The 21,148-nt window shown below is 35.5% G+C and overlaps 1 protein-coding gene across 4 annotated transcripts in view; it reads right to left on the bottom strand.

Annotated features, from left to right (window-relative positions):
- Window positions 1-21,148, bottom strand: part of LOC138715373 (uncharacterized) — a 644,942-nt gene that overhangs the window by 608,205 nt on the left and 15,589 nt on the right. The window contains exon 2 of one of the 4 annotated variants that reach the window (XM_069848223.1): window positions 18,794-18,938. The exons of the other annotated variants lie outside the window; for them this stretch is intronic. The gene's annotated coding sequence lies outside the window, so the exon portion shown is untranslated. The remainder of the gene's footprint in view (window positions 1-18,793; window positions 18,939-21,148) is intronic. 4 annotated transcript variants of the gene reach the window in all.

Genomic DNA, 21,148 nt, shown 5'->3' with positions numbered 1-21,148 from the left:
AAGAATCGAACCGGATACGCTACTTTTTAGCCACAGAGGAGAACTAATGTGAACTATCTACTACATGATGATGATGATGATCGTATGCTATTAGTATGAATTTCGTCTTTTTCTGCGTTCTATAATCACGCGAGAATTTTAAACAATAAACATATTACGCAGGTAATGACACAATATTAGGTTCGTTCTGAACTGCCTGCTCATGCGCAGTAGCTCAATGTACTTTCCAGCAAAGACTAGAACGATTCCAAACCGATACGTGATTACCTGTTCCAACATGCTTTAGAACTCGTTCGGGAGGAGTGAAATTTAGTTCTCGGAAAGGGGATGCACAGGTGAAAATTCAAACTCCAGTAATTTTTTACCTATCTTTTTTAAGTTGACACTGTGTATTAAGCTTATTATACTGTAAATATATTATTTACAAAATTCAAGTCTGTAAGTTGATTGATTTTGAAAATATTTTTATTTTGTATTTAATAAGCGCTAAGCACAAAAAATAATAAACCACGCAGAAAAATTACATGCATTTTAAAATTATTTTGTTATTTTTGTGTTCATATACAGTGGTTCTAAAATCTGACATACCACCTACTTAACAATGAATAACGTAAAAAATATTTGCACTATGTGGAAAGCCATAAGTCACGTTTTTCATTACATATTTCTGTATATGTCTTCAAAATTTCATTGAAATCAGGTAAAAATCTTCCTACGTGGAGCATTTTATATATTGAGAATTGCTGAAGAAATTAAAATTGAGAAAACAGATATTAAAGATTTATGAAGTTAAGACATATTTCTGACCTCAGAAACCACAAGTTTCTATGTGGGCTTCTCTTTCTTCATTTTCTTAATATTCTTTATGGCTTTGTGAGTTTTAGCTTCTTCCTGGCTAATATGGAACGTTTTTCACTCGATATGGAACTGTTCTGCTCGTCTCTCCTCTTGGAGATTCTCTGAGCTGCAGGGCTGAGAGGTCTTGTGATTCTCTGCCTAACAGAAGCTGTGGCCTCACATCCCAAGTTAAATTCACTAACTGTTGTCAGGATTGCTACATCAACTTTTCTTTAGGACACAAACATATCTTTATGGCATTCCGACCATATGACACTGTGGAGGAATTCGTTGGCGTTCTTTTTTTTCCCTGTAGCGCAGTCCTTTAGAAGTTCTTCTGCTGTTAATCTTCTGTACACAGGCATTATTTTTTTAACAATGTAGGGAGCAGCATAGTTTTAATTATGGTGGCATCATGTGATGGGATATGCTCTCCTCTTGCCAGAGCTCGATTAGGCCCTATAAAACACCAGAAATTTTCACCACTTGGACACTTGAAATGCAGAGATACAATGTGGCATAAATAGCAGATTTTATGGCATTAACATTTGGAATATTTTTTTCACGGCACTTCTATAATAATTGCAAAGTTTTATAATATAATGTTTCCTCTTTCAAGTGTCCAGGTTTTCTCCCACCAAGTGTAACACCCTTTATTCTCCACTCTTTTACAGTGTTCCTAAGTCTAGTACCCAATCGTTTGGCAATATGACACAGGTAATCATCTTTTTCAATTTCTACATTTGGACCCTATATAGCCAACTTCGGTAGTTATCTGTGTGTCTTGACATCACTATCTGACAGCAGAGTAGTGTAGCGGGACCCGTACTGCAAGGATCGATCTCATATATATATATATATATATATATATATATATATATATATATATATATATATATATATATATATATATATATATATATATATATATTGCAATACCGTAGCAGATTCCATTTCCCTTGATATATCTGTGAAATTTTCATCACAGTCCTTACTCTTTTTACGTTAATCAAGGCACAATTTGAACTCATCACTGTTATCATCAATCTGCGACATATGCCATGCACATGTACTGCAGAACTTGGATAATACTTCATAATCCAGCACTAGTTCTGTCAGCTGTTTCACAGTGTGGCCACGAGTTAGTGTAGGATCACAATATTCCGTGTTATAGCCTACAGTAAAGCAGAGGCAAATACAAATGTTCTAATTTGTCTTTTTCGAATTTATAGTAAACTATCGCAGTGCAGTATGGCCGAGTAGACCTTTAAACTGACACGCCTCTGTGCGCGTCGTCATTTAAACGTCCCGGGAAGACATTTAAATGACCCGAAACAAAAACATAACAATAAATTTCGAAAATAAAAATTTCAAAGATGTGTAACCTAAGTAAAACTAAATTTTGATTTTTTCAGCATTTTTGTCCAAATTTCACCTGTGCATCCCCTTGAGCAGGAACTGGGAATTCTGAACTGTTGAAGCATGCGCAGATGGTTTTATCTAAGTTATAGTTAAAATGCTACTAGACTAAGCAGACTAAAATAAAAAATAGTTCATAATGAGTGATTTGGAAGGTGATAGTGATGTATTTTATGACGAATTAAGTTAAGGAGATGAATATAATTTTAATATGAAAAAAACTCCGAAAGCAGTGAAAGAACAGTTCAAGAAACGTTCCAACAACATAAAATCCCGAACGAGCTCTGAGATTGTACACAACTGGTGTATCCGTCGAAAGAAGTTCGGCATTAGTTTGTAACGCGTTCTGAATTGCTTGCTGGAACAAACTTATTATCACTCACACAATTCAGGACAGACACAAGACACATTATTGATGAAATGGAGAAAAATTTCCACTTTTTGATTGTACGTTGAATTTATAACTTACTTAACTTACTTACTTACTTACTTACTTACTGGCTTTTAAGGAACCTGGAGTTTCATTGCCGTCCTCACATAAGCCCGCCATTGGTCCCTATCCTGAGCAAGATTAATTCAGTCCCTATCATCATATCCCACTTCCCTCAAATAAATTTTAATATTATCCTCCCATCTACGTCTCGGTCCCCCAAAGGTATTTTTCCTCCGGCCTCCCAACTAACACTTTATATGCATTTCTGGATTCGCCCATACGTGCTACATGCCCTGCCCATATCAAACGTCTGGATTTAATGTTCCTAATTATGTCAGGTGAAGAATACAATGCGTGCAGTTCTGTGTTGTGTAACTTTCTCCATTCTCCTGTAACTTCATCCCTCTTGGCCCCAAATATTTTCCTAAGAACCTTATTCTCAAACACCCTTAACCTATGTTCCTCTTTCAAATTGAGAGTCTAAGCTTCACAACCATAAAATACAACCGGTAATATAACTGTTTTATAAATTCTAACTTTCAAATTTTTTTGACGGCAGACTAGATGATAAAAGCTTCTCAACCGAATAATAACAGGCATTTCCCATATTTATTCTGTATTTAATTTCCTCCCGAGTATCATTTATATTTGTTACTGTTGCTCCCAGGTATTTGAATTTTTCCACCTCTTCAAAGAATAAATTTCCAACTTTTATATTTCCATTTCGTACAATATTTTGGTCACGAAACATAATCACATACATAGTCTTTTCGGGATTTACTTCCAAACCTATCTCTTTACTTGCTTCAAGTAAAATTCCCTTAATTTCCCTAATCGTTTGTGGATTTTCTCCTAACATATTCAAGTCATCCGCATAGACAAGAAGCTGATGTAACCGTTCAATTCCAAACCCTCTCTGTTATCCTGGACTTTCCTAATGGCATACTCTAGAGCAAAGTTAAAAGATAAAGGTGATAGTCAGGGGCGTAGCGTCCATGGATGTGGGAGATGTGTTACATACCATGCAATTTCCTTCAAGGTGACTCTGAATTATGAATTATAATATTGTAACATATAATCGTTTTCGGACAGATCAAGTTTTCCCAGAATGTTTGATTTTGAATTCGCACTATGCTTTGATCACCTTGAACAGAAGGCGCGACCATTAGTAAGAATTATACTGTAACTCTATGGGCACGGCCCGCTTGATGTTTAAAAACACTTTACAACGTCTCAACGACATGTGTCGTCAGCCCGAGGAAACTCGTACAGTGAGCCACGGCCGACTTGATATGCTCGCTTCGCTTCTCCTTTACCGGCCTTGACAATTCATTTTGATCCCTGTGTTAAAGCTGTAATCGAGAAAATATGAAATTCCCGCCAGATGGCACTGACTCCCAAGGTTCACCAAGGAATGTGTGTATGGTTTCTTGTACGATTATAATTAGTAATATTGCGCTTCTTTCTACTGGTATGTGAGTTTATTGTGATATGATTCAAAATGACGTATTTTTGTGTACTATTGTGTACTTCGAATAGAAAAAAAGAGTGAAGGAGCAATATCATTCCACGAATTTCCGAGTGACAGGGAAAGATGATTATATTTCGTGACCATAATATTGTACGAAATGGAAATATAAAAATTGGAGTTATATCTTCGAAGAGGTGGAAAAATTCAAATATTTTATTTTATTTTAGGAGGTTATTTTACGACGCTTTATCAACATCTTAGGCTCTTTAGCGTCTGAATGAGATGAAGGTGATAATGCCGGTGAAGTGAGTCCAAGGTCCAACACCGAAAGTTACCCAGCATTTGCGCATATTGGGTTGAGGGAAAACCCCGCAAAAAACCTCAACCAGGTAACTTGCCCCGACCGGGAATCGAACCCGAGCCACCTGGTTTCGCGGATAGACGCGCTAACAGTTACTCCACAGGTGTGGACAAAAACTCAAATATTTTGGAGCAACAGTGACAAATATAAATGACACTCGGGAGAAAATTAAACGCAGAATAAATATGGGAATGCCTCTTATTATTCGGTTCAGAAGCTTTTGTCATCTAGTCTACTGTCAAAAAATCGGAAAGTTAGAATCTATAAAAACAGTTATATTACCGGTTGTTCTGTATGGTTGTGAAACTTGGACTCTCATTTTGAGAGGAACAGATATTAAGGGTGTTTCAGAATAAGGTTCTTAGAAAAATATTTGGGCTAGGAGCGATGGAATTAGAGGAGAATGGAGGAAGTTACATATAGCAGAACTGCACGCATTGTATTCTTCACCTCACATAATTAGGAACATTAAATCCAGACGTTTGAGATGGACAGGGCATGTAGTATGTATGGGCAAATTCAAATATGCATATAGAGTGTTAGTTGGGAGGCCAGAGGAAATAAGACCTTTGGGGGACCGAGACGTAGATGGGAGGATACTATTAAAATCGATTTGAGGGCGGTGGGATATGATGATAGGGACTGGATTAATCTTGCACAGGATAGGGACCAATGGCGGGCTTATGTGAGGGCGGTAATGAACCTCCGTGTTCCTTAAAAGCCATAAGTAAGTAAGGGAAAGATGCGAAAATGGCTTAAAGTGATTTCACGCCGAGACGTTGTTTCTAAAGCAACTCTCCATCTTCAGTCGTTTGTAGTTACATTTCAGGGAAGAAGATTATTCTAATAATGGGAAATTTAGACTAGTAAAACCAAATGCTATGCCAACAATATTCCCTCATTATCCTAGGTATAAGTGACAGATAACAGAAGACCATGATGGACAGTTACTAAAACTGATCTCCCTCCACCCAAGAAACGCAAATCTTTTAGTAATATTGGTTTTTCACTGTTCGAACAAGATGTTCCGAGTGGCTCAGCATCAGTTAATGACATTCCTTTCTTGCCAGTTGAAAATGACCATAAAGCGACGCAAACAGACGTTGTCAACTTTGTGGAGCTAAAAAGAAATAATTAACAGATTGCATGTGAAAATTACACAACTTAATCAGGTGTTGCAAGAGAAGCAAGATGGGATAACGAAAAAAACGAAAAACTCCAATTGAAAGAGATCCGTTACATAAAGAACAAGAAAATGTATGGAAAGAGGCCGATGAAGGCAATATTCATGCAAAATTGATTCTAGATCAGCCGCTTAATCATCGAAAAAGAATACTAAACAAGAATATATTAGAAAATTTGTGTTCAGAAATTGAGCCGTTACTGTGTAGATGCCCTCTCTTGCAATGCCAATTTGTGATGAAGGCGGCCAAAACGGACTTGCTATTATCATTACTGTGAAATTTGTTACGCCGCTTCTAGATAACATTGCAGCAGCTTTAACTGAAAAGATAGTTCCTTCGAAGAATGCGGCTTATAATCAATCTACTGAGTCGCAAAATCTTGAAACTATGATTCTTGAATCTGCAATATCAAGTGGAATGTATCAGTGCAGAGAGTGAAATTATAAAACTCAGTACAAGTTATGGTAAATAATTACCCAAGTGATTACTTTGAAACATCGCAGTTTAGCCTAGGGGTGCTACTCAGCAAACGAACTACAAAATTACGCCTGTGTCATCATGTTACTTAAACTGAACAGGTTACTATGTGGTATCATCCCTGCTTTTAAACTTACGCTTTTACCATAATTAACAGAACTAAACATAATAATACTTATTATTTTCTTATTTATTTTTTATAAGTGTTATTATTACTCTTTAATCATTTATTTTAATTCATATTGAGTATTTCTTCTGTGGACACCAGAGCTTGGCAGACAGCGCCTCGTGGTGGAATTGAGAAATTATCCAATTTCAAGAAAATATTACTATTGTCAAGGCCGTATACAAAAAAAGCGAAGGGAATATCAAGTCGGCCGTGAGTGAGCATGCTCGTGACCCCGGGGATGTATAGCGTTGTAATACATATTGTCGTATAGTCATCAGTAGCGGCCGGTGATCAAAATCCTCGGTGAGGCCAGATGCAACTAGTTTAAGTGCCTCCGATAGGAAATGTTTGTTTATGATATTAATTATTATTGTTATTATATTATTAATATCATTATTACATTATTATTATTATTATTATCATTACTATTATTAGTCTATTCTTATTACTATCAATGAAAAATAATAATTTCACTCACCAAATAAGCTGTTATGCTCTGAGTTTCACTGATTGTTTCAGTGTGAAGCATTCCATATTATGTGTTGAAATTCCCCTTTCTTTCTTTTCTTTTTATTTTTTTCCTTTGACAGCAACAAACAAGGCCAAGAGAAGTTTATTTTGCATCACATTACCACATAACCATTTATGTTGTCCATACCAGGATGCAATAGAAACTCGCGTTTTAAGATTATGTCTCAGAAAAATTATCAGCGATGTCGTAAGTATCTCGGTAGTCTCTCTCTTTATTTAAAACTTCCTTTCTTTAGTATTATTTCTTCTCGAAAAAGGACACTCTAACAATGAACTGACTGCACCAGCATTATTTCTCTCCTTTGTTTCTGTTTATATTTTCCCGAAACACATAACAACATTGGCCCAGATTCACTACTGTACTACGAAGTACAATAGTAGAACACCCTCGCTTATGTCATAAACTGAGACATAAGGGGAGAGAATCTCGAGTGGGTTTCTGCCTGCCAAAGAGCTGGAATTTTGTTATTTATGGCCTAGTTAGGAAGACAAGTCACCACTGCTATTCCCACCCCACTCTACCCTTGAGGCCGGCCCATGGATAGGAGGAGTGAAACCTGACCAGGCCAGCCGAATTGTGCCTCAGCTACAACGTTTTAAGCGTAAACTCAAAGCCCGCGAAAGGACATGAAATGCATTAAGCCAAACCCGGCACGAACGATTCTGGCCTCAGGAACAAATTTTACTGCAAAACAGGTCTATATACATCACAAGCCAGACCCGGCACGAGCGATCCCGGCCTCAGGAACAAATTTTACTGCAAAACAGGTCTATATACATCAAAGTTTTCAAATGCTTCTACAGCGATATATGCTTCATTCAAATAACTAATACATTACATAAAAACACAAAATTTGATTTCAGTTAAGCCAAGTGACTGAGGCCCGGCCTCACTTGCCTCAGTCAATCAGCCGCCACTGATAGTCATGATTGTGTTATAATATTATTTCCAGTGACTTATAAAGAATGATGAGTGAGTTATTTGTTCCAAAATGTTACTCTTTTCATTTGTGAACACTGAAGACTGTTTTGAAAGCTTAATTGTTTAGTGTTGAAATAAATTATTTAGGTTAAGATCTTTGTGTTACGCGCTTATGGGCTCAAGATATGTACGCTGACATACATCCAAGAGGTCACGCAGTGAGTGAAAGGGAAATTGTTTCATGTTCACTGTCGCAATGCATCAAATATGGAAACAAATTGTTGTATAATCGACAAATTCAAGGTAAGGAGCTTCCAGACTTTAACGTTCTGTGAAAAAGGAGACGTAATTAAAGCAGGCTCTTCAAAACCAGTACTGAATATCACTACGAACATAAAAAAGTGTGTAAGACATTTTAATGTAAAGATTTCTGAAAGTTGAGTCGTGGCTGTGAGGTTGTAAGAGTTTAAACAAACTGTTTTACTGATCTTGTCTTCTCTTTTGTAATGAAAAGTCCGTTTGAAATACCAATGGCTATGAAGATTTAAATAATATTTATAAGGCAGCCAAGAAACATAACTATTTTTGTAACCATATAATATTAAAAAAAACGACTGAAAATATTCGGGGAAACTCCGAGGAGAGCCACCGGCGTAACTCGGTCGGCTAAGGTCTTGCCTATCCAGAGTTGCAATCGGGCGTGGGTTCGATTCCCGCTTGCGCTGATTACCTGGTTGGGATATTTCCGAGGTTTTCCCCAACCGTAAGGTAAATGTCAGGTAATCTACGGCGAATCCTCGGCCTCATCTCGCCAAATATCATTTCACTATCACCAACTTCATCAACGCTACATAACCTCGTAGTTGACACAGCGTCGTTATATAACCAAGTAAAACAACTCCAAGGATAGTAAACGTGAGTTTATTAATTTTATTTTTACTGCATAGTCCTAAACTAAGTTTGTTACACTTTTCAGTGTGTCTATTATTTGTCGATATTTTACTAGGTACATAATATACTTGTAAATTTGTATTAGCAAGGAAGATATATGCAGTATTTATATTACATGATAAAATTGTATTCTGCATATACGCTATGCTGGATACAGATATGGGAAATTCCATTTTCAAACTATATTAACTGGGTTACATACCCCAGTCTGAAAACCAGGCTACGCCACTGGCGATAGTGCATCTCCTTGCTTTAGCCCACACTGAATTCGAAACGCATCTGACAGAAAGTGACTTAAACGAACTCTGCTGTACTTTTCACTGAGACACATTTTAATTAATCGAACTACCTTCTTGGGAATACCAAATTCATTAAGAATATCATATACATCTTCTCTCCTAATAGGGTCATATGCCTTTTTGAAATCTATGAATAACTGATGCACTGTACCCTTACACTCTCATTTTATCTCTATATCTGTCGAATACAAAATATGTCATCAATAGTTGATGTATTATGCCTAAAACCACACTGATGATCCCCAATAATTTCATCTACATATGGAGTTAATCTTCTCGAAAGAATATTGGAAAAAATTTTGTACGACATCAACAAAAGTGAAATTCCTCGAAAGTTACTACAGTTAGTCTTGTCCTCCTTCTTAAAGATAGGTACGATTATGGGAATTTACAACAAAATCATTAAATATTTACATCAGATGTGGCTTGAAATATTATATATTAAGTTTCAGGAAATAAAATCTCATCTATTGAGGTAATTAATTTCATAATCCTGTGAGAGTTAATGAATGGGTCCAACACTTAAAATAACTTGATAAATGTGTAAAGTTTCTGAACATTGTCCAAAATCTGCTCTCTCATCAGAAGGAAGGCGCCCAGATGTTCTGAGAGGAAGTATACGTCAGTGTCACCATATCACACAATCTACTTTTCGACCCTGTTCAAGACGCGTGGGAATATTGACACGTCTTGACATCAAGGGCACTATGCAGACTGTTTATGTAATTTTATTAATAACGTAACATTGAAGAAGCATGCCACTTGTCGCACAGCCGTTGCAATAAACATCGAAGTAGTCACTTCCTGGAGCATAACAGGCTTCATTAACGTACTTATATCATGTTATTATCATTTTATGTTTCTTTTCTGCAGTTTACATTTTGTCAAGTTCTGGCCTTTTACTAATTGACACTATAACAAATACCATGTCTGTGCACTCATCTTCATGGTCTGAATATTTTATGACATTGAAAATATCACATACATAACAAATAATTATATCCCCTTAGCGAAATTAGTTTTCATAACTGGCATTTGTATTACATTGAAAATAGTGTCTTAATCATTAAATGAATCACTATGGACTTTACAAATGCTTTCTCTTTAGAGTGACTTTATTAGGTATAAAATAATGCAATGATACGAACTTAAACTTTCGTAGTTTGTGGTTGTATTCCCGCGATAGAGATATAATTATCTTTGTTTCTTTTTAATTTTGAATTACATTTTCTGCATGGATTTCTACATACTTCTAAGTGTTGGATATTTTGCACGATCGTAGATATCAATATTATTTACTCAATGATAATAATCTAATTTCCCTTTAGTCTCAAATGGGTTACAGGCATCTGTCTTCGCAAGGAAAAAATTTTTACGTGAAAATACACACAGGTAATTTTGTCTCTAATCTTTTTTTCATTGACGGGCTCTTTTACTTCCTTCAGTAAGGAAATTTACGCGAATTATATTCATCATCTTCGATCTACACCGTGTTCATAAAGTTCCAGTATATATAATTAATCATTGCTCAGAACCCTTATGATATAGAGCAATACGGTTTTTTCTGCAACATGTTCTACATCTCTCAAAGTTTTTTTTTTCCTTCGTTGTTTGTTAACTCTATAGCATCTATTAGGTACTTTATGGTTGTGCTAACAGATGGATTTACTTGTCACAATGTGACGCTGAAACGTGTGTTCAGGTTACTGCCCAGAGACAGTCCTAATGTATTTTTATATTTGTGATGATTGGTTAATTAATATTAACCCGGCATACCCACAATCACACTCACATTCATACAAATTTCCAGACTCTAGACACCCAGGGAATTATTCTTCTTCTTCAAGAAAAATTCACCGAGAACTGAGCCCGGGAATCGAACCCGGGACCTCCCGATCTGGAAGCCAGCATGCTGACCAACAGACCTCAGAGTTTTGTTTTCATTCTTTTTGCTGATTTTAATTAAAAGAAAATGACGAAACTAGTGGAGAAGACCCAATGTGTGTGGTGGTATACTGAGTGCAAATCACAATAACCGTTCAGCGACAATTCAGCAGGCAATCTGAAAGAAATCCTCCATCCAGATCCACCATAATGAGATGGGTCACGGACTTTTAACAGACTAGTAGTGTTAAGGACTTGTCACGAAGTGGACGACCAGTTGTGACTCAACAAACTGTCGACAATGTGCAAGTTGCATTTCAATGTAGTCCTCAGAAGTTGATTCGGCGTGCTTCACGGGAACTGCATATACCCAAATCAACCATCATTAAGACCCTCCATAAGCGGCTACATCTTCAAGCCTATAAATGGCAAATTACCCACATCACCGACAGTTTGTTGAGTCACAACTGGTCGACCACTTTGTCGCAAGTCCTTAACACTACTAGTCTGTTGAAAATTCGTGGTCCATCTCATTTTGGTGGATTTTGATGGAGGATTTCTTCCATATTTCCGGCAGAATTGTCGCTGAACGGTTATCGGTGATTTACACTCAGCATACCACCACACACATTGGGCCTTCTCCTCTGGTGCCATCATTGTCGTTCAATTAAAATCTGCAAAAATAATGGAAACAAAATTTTGAGAAATATAGAATGTTGCAAGAAACCGTATTGTTCTATGCCATGTGGATTCTGAGCAGTGATTAATTATAATGGTACTGAAAATTTATAGACACGGTGTATAATGAAACCGTAAATCTCTAATCCATTGAAGAGCACAGGGACTACTTTCATAGTTGAAGAATATTTGCATTCTAATAATATATATATATATATATATATATATATATATATATATATATATATATATGTTATGGAGTGTTAGTAATTACTGTTCAAAATTGTTACACCTAAACTTATACGCTTTCATCCTCCTGTGCGCCTCGTAGGTAAACGTTATTCAACTTTAAAAAATCTCTATTACGTTTGACGGACGTATATTAGTTAGATGAAAAGACTTCATACTCTATGATCCGTGAAATATATGATGAACTGTTCTGACTCACTACTCCATAAGGTGCCAGGTGTATGAATAAGATCAGTATCTTCATTGTCGCCATATTTATTAATGAGTTGTGTAACTTTGAAACCCTCTATTTGACGAATTTAAGTGTTGAAATGGTATTGACCTTCAAAATGTGTTTTTAAAACTGTGAGAAGGAAATATACCTGAGTAGTAAGGTTCGTGCGTGAATGTAACAAATTGGGCGATGTTAATGATATTCGATATGCTGACAGTGCCCGTGCGTGGCCTACCTCTCAAGGGAAAGGGTCTGAATGCGTAGGATTATCTACATGCATTCTACACGTGTTATGGGGTAGTGTGCACGCCCTTGCCTTGTTACAAGTATACGGATGAAGCCCGTGCATTTATCCATGCCGACCTTGGCATATCGACATGCCAGTATGGTCTCAATTAGTGTAATGAACCTCCAGTGGTTAGAAATATATTGTCATCGTGAAGGTAGGGGGGGCGAAGCGCTTGGCTTCGACCATCTTAGAGAATTTTTACGCTAATCACCAGTTAGGCGCATTTCCAACCCATACCAGCTGACTACACTAAGGTTCGTTGAGTATCCAGGTTTCGAACATTCAGTCCCATTCATCTCTAGATCAGCCTCTCTGTACGTTGCCAGCGGTGATTGGGGAATGTTATGCAATAATAATCAAATGTGGACATTGAAAAATTCATTCCCGACCGGGACTGGAATTCGGACCTCCTAATGACGAGCTAAAGTATAGATCATACAATCACGAAGATACCGAGGCTATGGACATACGTAGCTTCATTTTATTCTCATGGTTGTAAGACTATGTTTTATATATATATATATATATATATATATATATATATATATATATATATATTCTTCAATTACTTAAAAAAATAATTAATGCTCATGTTTTCCCTCTGTCAAAACTGGATGATATTTTGACAGAGAGCATTTTCACTAAGGTCCAGTGGTCTTCAATCTCCTCAATCTTCCTTTAGACTCAAAATTCATCATTCAGATTGTTCTTCTCAGAATTGTGAATGTCCCATATTAACCGAATCCTCAGAAGTTAAGTATTTAGGCATTACAATCGACCAACACTTACGATGGAACAAACATATTACATATTTTATGCAATAGATTACGTGAAACAATTTATATCTTTGTTATACTTCGGTCATATTTACCAATTAATATTTTACGTCTCATTTATTTAGCTTTATTTCAATCCATTCTCCAGTATGGAATTTTAGGATGGGGATATGCATGTATTTCTAATCTCAGTCCACTAATACTTATTCAGAAAAGAATTATTAAAATATGCCTTAATAAACCAATTGATTACTCATCTGAGCTTTTGTTTACTGATTTTAATGTTTTGAAAATTAAACAGATTTATTATATTGCCTTATTAATCTTCATACATAAAAATCGTAATAAATTCAAATTGTATCATCATAAATATGGAACTAAAAGATCCGATTTTATGCGGCTAGAGGAACCAAAGTGTTTCACAAGCACAGCTCTGAGCCATGGTACCTACTTTGGTCCAAGGTTATACAATAAAATAATTGATAAATACCCAAATTTGGAAATTTTTAGTGTCAGAAATTTAAAAAATAGCGTTAGGAATTTAATTTTTAAAGAATATATATTGATTAATATGTATATGTATTTGTATGACTTAAATTGTTAAAATTGAAATTGTATTTTAAATTTAATTTATTCCTGTAATTTTTTTTCTTGGCCCAGTTTGTGTCAAATAATTATCTTTGTGTTTATCTTTGTGTTTAGAAATCTCCCTGAGCACAAATTTTTTACTCCTTCAGGGAAGAACTAAGATTGTATTTTTGTCCATGTTATTTTATTAACAATAAACAATTAACTATTAACAGTAAACAATATACCTAAGTAAAAGTAAACTAATTCAATATATCTAAAATAAATAGATGAATGGATGAATAAATAAATAAATAAATAAATAAATAAATAAATAAATAAATAAATAAATAAATAAATAAATAAATAAATAAATAAATAAATAAATAAATAAATAAATAAATTCCCAGCAACAACGGCGTTCATATCTCCTCTTATTAAGTTACGCCACCTGAACTTGTGTCCTATGTCTTCTTTAATTCACTATTTAACGATAATGTATTAATTGCACTGTTATCTAGCGCCAGTGGAATTGGCACTATCGTTACGATACTTTTGACGAAATGACCCGAGGAACCTCAGTCGGATTACTTGTTATTCAACTTCAATTTGGGAGAAATTCCAGAAAACATCCAATCAGAAAATCAAATCAAGCGGGGTTCGAACCCGCATCGAGTATAGCCTCGTGGCATGAAGTCCGCTTTCTAACCCCTAGACCGCACTGATGGTCTAAAAGTGATAACGTGTTCTACTATGTCCTTGGAATTCATTTTCTGCATTTCCATCTGGATTTGTTTCCACCGAACTTTGGAGAGTTGAGCGACGAACATGGTGAGAGATTCCGTCAGGATACATCTCAAATTAAAAGTCTATATACGGAACTATTACCAGTCCTCATGCTTGCAGACTGTTGATTTCTTGTCACGTTTCTTTACGCAGCTGCAAACGAAAGTCTTCATTTCGTTGTTTATTGTAATTAACTAATTATGTGCATGCAGCAGCATTTCAGTTTAATTTATGAAATTCTGTGACTTCAAAATTTATGTTTTCCAATTTTTTAAAAATTAAAACAGGGTCATTTAGTATTCTTAGTCGCGAAATTTTCGTCGCGGAAGTGAGCATACACTAATCCTTTCGCTTAATCAGACTAATACATGAACAATACGAATCTGACCTAGGCTAAATCATTATAAATAAGTACATTCCACACAAGCATATTTTAGCTATGAAAAGTTATTGCAGTAATTTTATTTGAAAATCTGTTTGTGCAGTCATTCGCAGCACATGTAGGCATCTTGTAATTAGTTGATTTATGAATAAAAACGACGATGTAACACCACATTTAACTACCGGTAACCATATGCTAAGCGAGAGCTAATATTTTTGTAGCATCGTGATGGCGACTGTCCGCAAGCGTGGCTTCACTTCCAAGTTGCTTTTGTCTACTCTATGTATTCTGTGCTTGTTGGTTTTAGAAATACCACAGGCAGTGTTGCCAGCCAAGGTACAAGAAATTGTCCACACCTGTGGAGTAATGGTTATGGTAATGGTTAGCGTATCTGGCAACGAAATCAGGTGGCCCGGATTCGATCCCCGGTCGGGACGAGTTACCTGGTTGAGGTTTTTCCGGGGTTTTTCCTGAACCCAATATGAGCAAATATTGGATAACTATTGATGCTGGACCCCGGATTCATTTCACTGGCATTATCACCATCTCATTCAGACGCTAAATAACCTAAGATGTTGATAAAGCATCGTAAAATAACCTACTAAAATAAAAAACAACAAGAAATTCCTTTATATCATATTAAAAATCCCCCTAAAATTCAGAGAAACCCTCTAAATTTTTTAATTTATACTTCGGAAAACATAAAACTTAGCTAATGTGATTAAATATACACAAATGAATAGAAAAAGAAAATCACGTATCATGCACAATGACATGCAATAAAATAGAATAGTCACAGTGTAATCCTGTATGTCCTTGCACTGGAAGACGATCTCTTGAGAAATTAAATTTGAATATCGGTAAGATCCTCTAAAATTAATTCATCTTCTGTAGAGAGTTCTGACTTTCTGTGATCATGCATTGAAACACTGAACTTAAACCAATTTATGGTTACAGCAAAATTTCTCTCTCATTAAATAGTATCTCACTGTCAATAAACAATTTTTGTTAGGTCATGGGAAAGTTTATTTCTTAATTTGTTCTTTAAAACACTCAACTAGTAGTCGATACAACGTCGTTAAATAACCTAAAAAATAAAAAAGTTATATCACTTAACAATAATCACTTTCACAATCACTCGTAACTTCACGGATGATTATGAAGTAAACCTAATTTCCAGACCATGGACGAACAAAGAAACATTCCACTTTAAGGAATAATTCCTGTGTTCTAACCGGGAATCGAACTGGGGACTTAGGAACTGTCGTCAGAAGCTCTGACCATTAGCCCATGAAGCTGATCAATGTATTTAATATAAAATAAATAAGATGAAATCTAATTAAGAAAACATAGATACAGAATACAAAATAAATTAAAATCAGTTGCATTAAAAGCAAAAAATTAGATTGGAAAAAATTGTTTAACTACGTACATTTTACTGCAGACACTATTGTTGCGTACACCATGACCTAAAGCTCCATCTATACGATTCAGTTTCCATGTGCGTACGCAAGCAAACTGGGAAGAATATTGAAAGAATCAAGTTTAAATCGCAGTTCAATTAAGATGCATGAGATTTTGTCTTTACATGATGCGCCGTTTTGAACGTCATCTTTACTACATATTATTTAGTATTAAATATCAATCTAGCATGCAGTGCTTGAATGCGTAAAGTTGAAAGAAAAATGGAACCGTGTAGATGCACCTTAAGCAAGACAAGGAGAACACGTGTGCAGCGCGACGATGGGCGGGAGAGGGCGTCATAATAATGATACGAGTATGAAGAGAACAAGTGAGAAAACATGCTTGCAAGCTGCTTGCCGAAGAGACGATTCATGATCATGATATTGTTCAATTACACAACACAGTAGTTACACTATAATTAAATGTAGAAATAATTTCTGACGGGTTTAGAAAAACACTCTAAAAAAACCTCTAAAATTTATCTTTGCCATGAAAATCTCCCTAAAATTTTTATCTTCCCACACCTCCCCTAAAAAATTGTTTTCTCCCCAACTTGGCAACACTGATCATGGGATTGCTTTGGAAAGAAAGAAGTTTTCAAGGTTAAGTGAAGAAAAATTACAGCTGTTACGTGTCGTTTTATATAAACAAATATGAATTATTGTGATATGTGCATAGATCAGATAATTATGACAAGGAAGACTGAAGATTTTTGATAAAACTAGACCCAAAATTTCCACTTAATCATACCGAGATTTTATTTTAACTCATGTCTGTGATTGAGAGAAAGCTTCTATCACGCTGAAATAGTTTAATTTAAATTTGTCAGAAGTAAAAGCTCATTAACTTGTAATTGTATACTGCAAATAGTGGCTTCGAGAAGTAGCATCCTGGAAAGGAAAAAGTTCGGACGAGATACGGGCGCACAAATAATGAAAGTCTATGGGAGTTGAAACAATTTCTGTTCTTTCTTAAATTCGACGCTCTAAAGACATAAATGGTCAGCACCAGAATTCGTTTTCTTTATTTCAAATTCCCATATAACAGTACCTCGGATTATTTCTGTACTTTATGGAAAAAGCAAATCTCTCTTGGCTTCGATCGAACACATACACTTTCCATCCAAAACGAATACTAGTGTATACCGATAGAGCCATCTCGCGTCCTAATGAGCTTGTAATACATTCATTAGTGATACCGAAGAGTAATTAATGTAATCCTACATTCCTGTGGTTCTACTTTAATAGTTGAGACATGAGGAATTTTGTTAAATGCTATAATTTACGTCACAGCGTTCTTGCTACGTGTCCTGTGGAAGGAGACGTGAATTACGGGCTTAAATGATTTACGAGTTCTTTTGTTTTAGTGAGAGAGAGACAAAATGATAAAGACCAAAGCGGAAACTAGACGTCAGGTCAGGTTAAAGACATAATTACACTCTTTAAATGCTCGAGGTTATCGCATTCTTTGTTTGATTTCCTACCTTATGCCTCTTACGCTCAAATTGGTTTTCCTGTATTCAGAGAGCACGAAGAAAAAAAAAAGGACGTTCACGTTATTTCTTTCTTTTCTTTTCTGTAAAGTCAGGAATTGTTGAAGGGTTTTTCCATTCTCCATGCTCTCTTTCATACCTATTTCTCTCATTTTCCGTTCTGAACTTATTTCTCCTCTCCTACTCTTCTTTCCTTATATTCCCCGATGCTTTTCTCCCTACTCTTCTTTTTTCATCTTTCTGTTTATCTCTTTTTGCCTCTGCTTCCTTCTTCTCATCTTTTGACTTCATGTACTTAAATCAAGGACACAACAGGTTGTTCGGCCGTAGGTGTGCCAGATTAGGACATTCACTAAAGATATTAGAGTTAGACACGGAGATTTACGCAGTAACATCGTGTGATTTATTCTCAATGCTCTTCAAACATACAAAGAGACAATGGATGAAGATCTAGAGCAGATTTTGTTATTGTTGATCATGCCATCTTATAGCAAGAAATATAAGATATACCTAAGTATTTTTTAAATCAATTTTTATTAATTGAATTTTTGTATTGTGTCGAGTTTTGTTTAGAGTGATGTAAGAAAATTTTACGTTGTGTTTTATGCTCACAGATACCTATGGTCCACCACTGTGGAGTAACGGTTAGCATTCCTGACCGTGAAACGAGCGGGGCCGGGTTCAAATTATGGATGGGACAAGTTACTTGGTTGAGGTTTTTCCGGGGTTTTCCCTCAATCCATTAAGAGCAAATGCTGGATAACTTTCGGCGTTGAACCCTGGACTCATTTCGCTGGCATTATCACCTTCATCTCATATAATATAACCAAAGTAGTTGAAAAAGCGTCGTAAAATAACCAATTTAAAAATATACCTATGTACATAAAATTAAACTTGCAACTATTACAAAAGAAAAGAGAGAGAGACAAAAAATTTAAAGGAATTTTACACTCCCTACCTAGGTGTTCCTGAAATCGAAGTCGATGGTTGCAGTGGATTTTCAAAAATATCCTCTGTTTCAATACGTTTTTGAGCTCACATGTGAACCGAGCGCGTTGTTCGGGTGAATATCCTCATGGCTGTCACTTATGAATGCTGTTGGTCTGAAATACAATAATAATATATTGCGTTTCTTGCTTCATATTTTCAGTAGTTTATTACTACAAACTTTTCTTAATAAAGGGTTGCCACAAAGACCAAGTGATATACAACATTTAGTCAATGTAAAATGTTTGTTTACAAATTAGAATATGAGGCTTACAATTTTTAAATTATACATATCACAATCTTCAATCTTAAATAAAACACATTAGTTGTTAAACCCTAAAAAATGATTTATCAAAATTGAAGCACACCCCTTAATAGCGATAATGGCCAATCTAAGAAGGAGTGCTTTATCTAATCCCATTGATGTCCAGAAACTGGCAAAACATTTTAGAATTGTCCCTCTTGCTTCAACCATCAACCCCATTACCGTCAAATTGTCTTGACTGTAATGTTCGATTGAGGGCATGAATAGACTTCGAATTTTTAGGCATTAAAATGGAGTTTTAAGGATCGTAATGAAACTTAAAGTATTTAATTGACACTTATGGTGAAATTAGGTCAAATTTAGTGAAATTAGGCATTAAAATATACTGAATACACGCAGGCTGACCAGATTGTTTCAAAGTAAATAAAGTAGATGATTAGAGTGGATTTTTGAAAGTAAATATCATCCACCATGTAAATAAATCTTAGCCGTAGAAACTAAATTAAGTTATTCATACTTTAATTCTTAGGTTAGGAAAAAATGCCTCACAAAGAAAGGAAGAGTTTTTAAACCTTTATGATTGAAAGAATCAATCATCACAGATGAACCTAGCTACTTCTTGTTCTTTCACAAATTCACTTATTCCTGTATTGGCTAAAACGTATCCAGATGTGTTAATTTGCATTATGTGTAAATTATGATGACGCTTTAGTTTTTATTAAGATATCAAAGTTTTAAGGATATTTTGCAGACTCCAGGAGTGGTATTCATAGACATTTCGCTAGCCCGCGCTACGAGCGTGCTAAACTAGCCCCGGCTATCGACTGATTACTTGTACAGGATTCATATCATATCATATCGCTAAAACTGGTTTATGAATACGAAGAACGTTAGTTCGCTGATCATCCACAGGAAGCCCGCGCTAAGAATGTCTATGAATACGGTCCCAGGTGTTTAAGCTGAAAAAAACCTAACTTTAAAGTTCGGGATTATTATTATTATTATTATTATTATTATTATTATTATTATTATGTTTTAGGCTTTTCGCCATCTAGCCTGAGGCTAAATATGGATTGCAAAAGATATTTCAAGAAAGTTCGGAAGAAATTACGGCATCAGTTGACGGACACAAGAACGAAGATAACTACTTTATGCAAGTAATTTATCATAGGCTTATTTGTAAATTCAATAAATCAAGTATGGTTTCGTTTGTAATTAATTTAAATACAGTAGTCTTGAAACTTAAATTATCTGAAATCAAGAAACCAAGTAGATTTCTTATGTATCCAGAATAGCAGCATAATAAATAAAACAAGTGATATTAGCTAAATTAAATAAAATGAGTGAAATTAATTAAAGAATTAAAATATTATGATAAGTGGAAACAATATAAAGTCACTCTATTTCATTAGGCCTAAATATAATGATGGTGTCAGAAATCCTTTCTAATAAGTGTGTGGTTACTGCCGGGAGTCGATCGCAGTAGCCAACCGTTGCGCAAGCCATCCGACGTAAGTTATAGTAAAGATTAATTTTTTTTGGTCCTACAGAATAATAATAGCCAATGATAAGTTATGATAATACATAACTGGTGTGCAATAGCAGAAAACTTTCGGTGCTGGACCCCGGACTCATTTCACCAGCATTATCACAATCTCATTCAGACGCTAAATAACATAAGATATTGATAAAGCGTCGTAAAAATAACTTACTAAAATTTAAAAATAATGAAAGAAATAGCAGAAAATTGCACAGCATAACATTTCAGTCAATAAACATCATTATAGAGTAGCACTGATATTTCATAGTGTGCAGTACAAATGGCAGTCTGACAGGTACGTATAAAGAGAGCGGACACTGGCCGATATATCTTCCTTTAATCTATCGATATTTTACTGTGGAGTAACGATTAGCATGCCTCACCTTTGAACGAGCTTGCCCGGTTCAAATTCTGGATGGGACAAGTTATCTGGGTGAGGATTTTTCCGGGATTTTCCCTCAACGCGTTAAGAGCAAATGCTGGGTAACTTTCGGCGCTGGACCCTAGAATCATTTCACTGG

The sequence above is a fragment of the Periplaneta americana genome, chromosome 15, assembly GCF_040183065.1.
Source record: "Periplaneta americana isolate PAMFEO1 chromosome 15, P.americana_PAMFEO1_priV1, whole genome shotgun sequence".
In the NCBI taxonomy this organism is placed as follows: domain Eukaryota; kingdom Metazoa; phylum Arthropoda; class Insecta; order Blattodea; family Blattidae; genus Periplaneta; species Periplaneta americana.
This window is presented reverse-complemented; position numbering and strand designations above follow the sequence as displayed.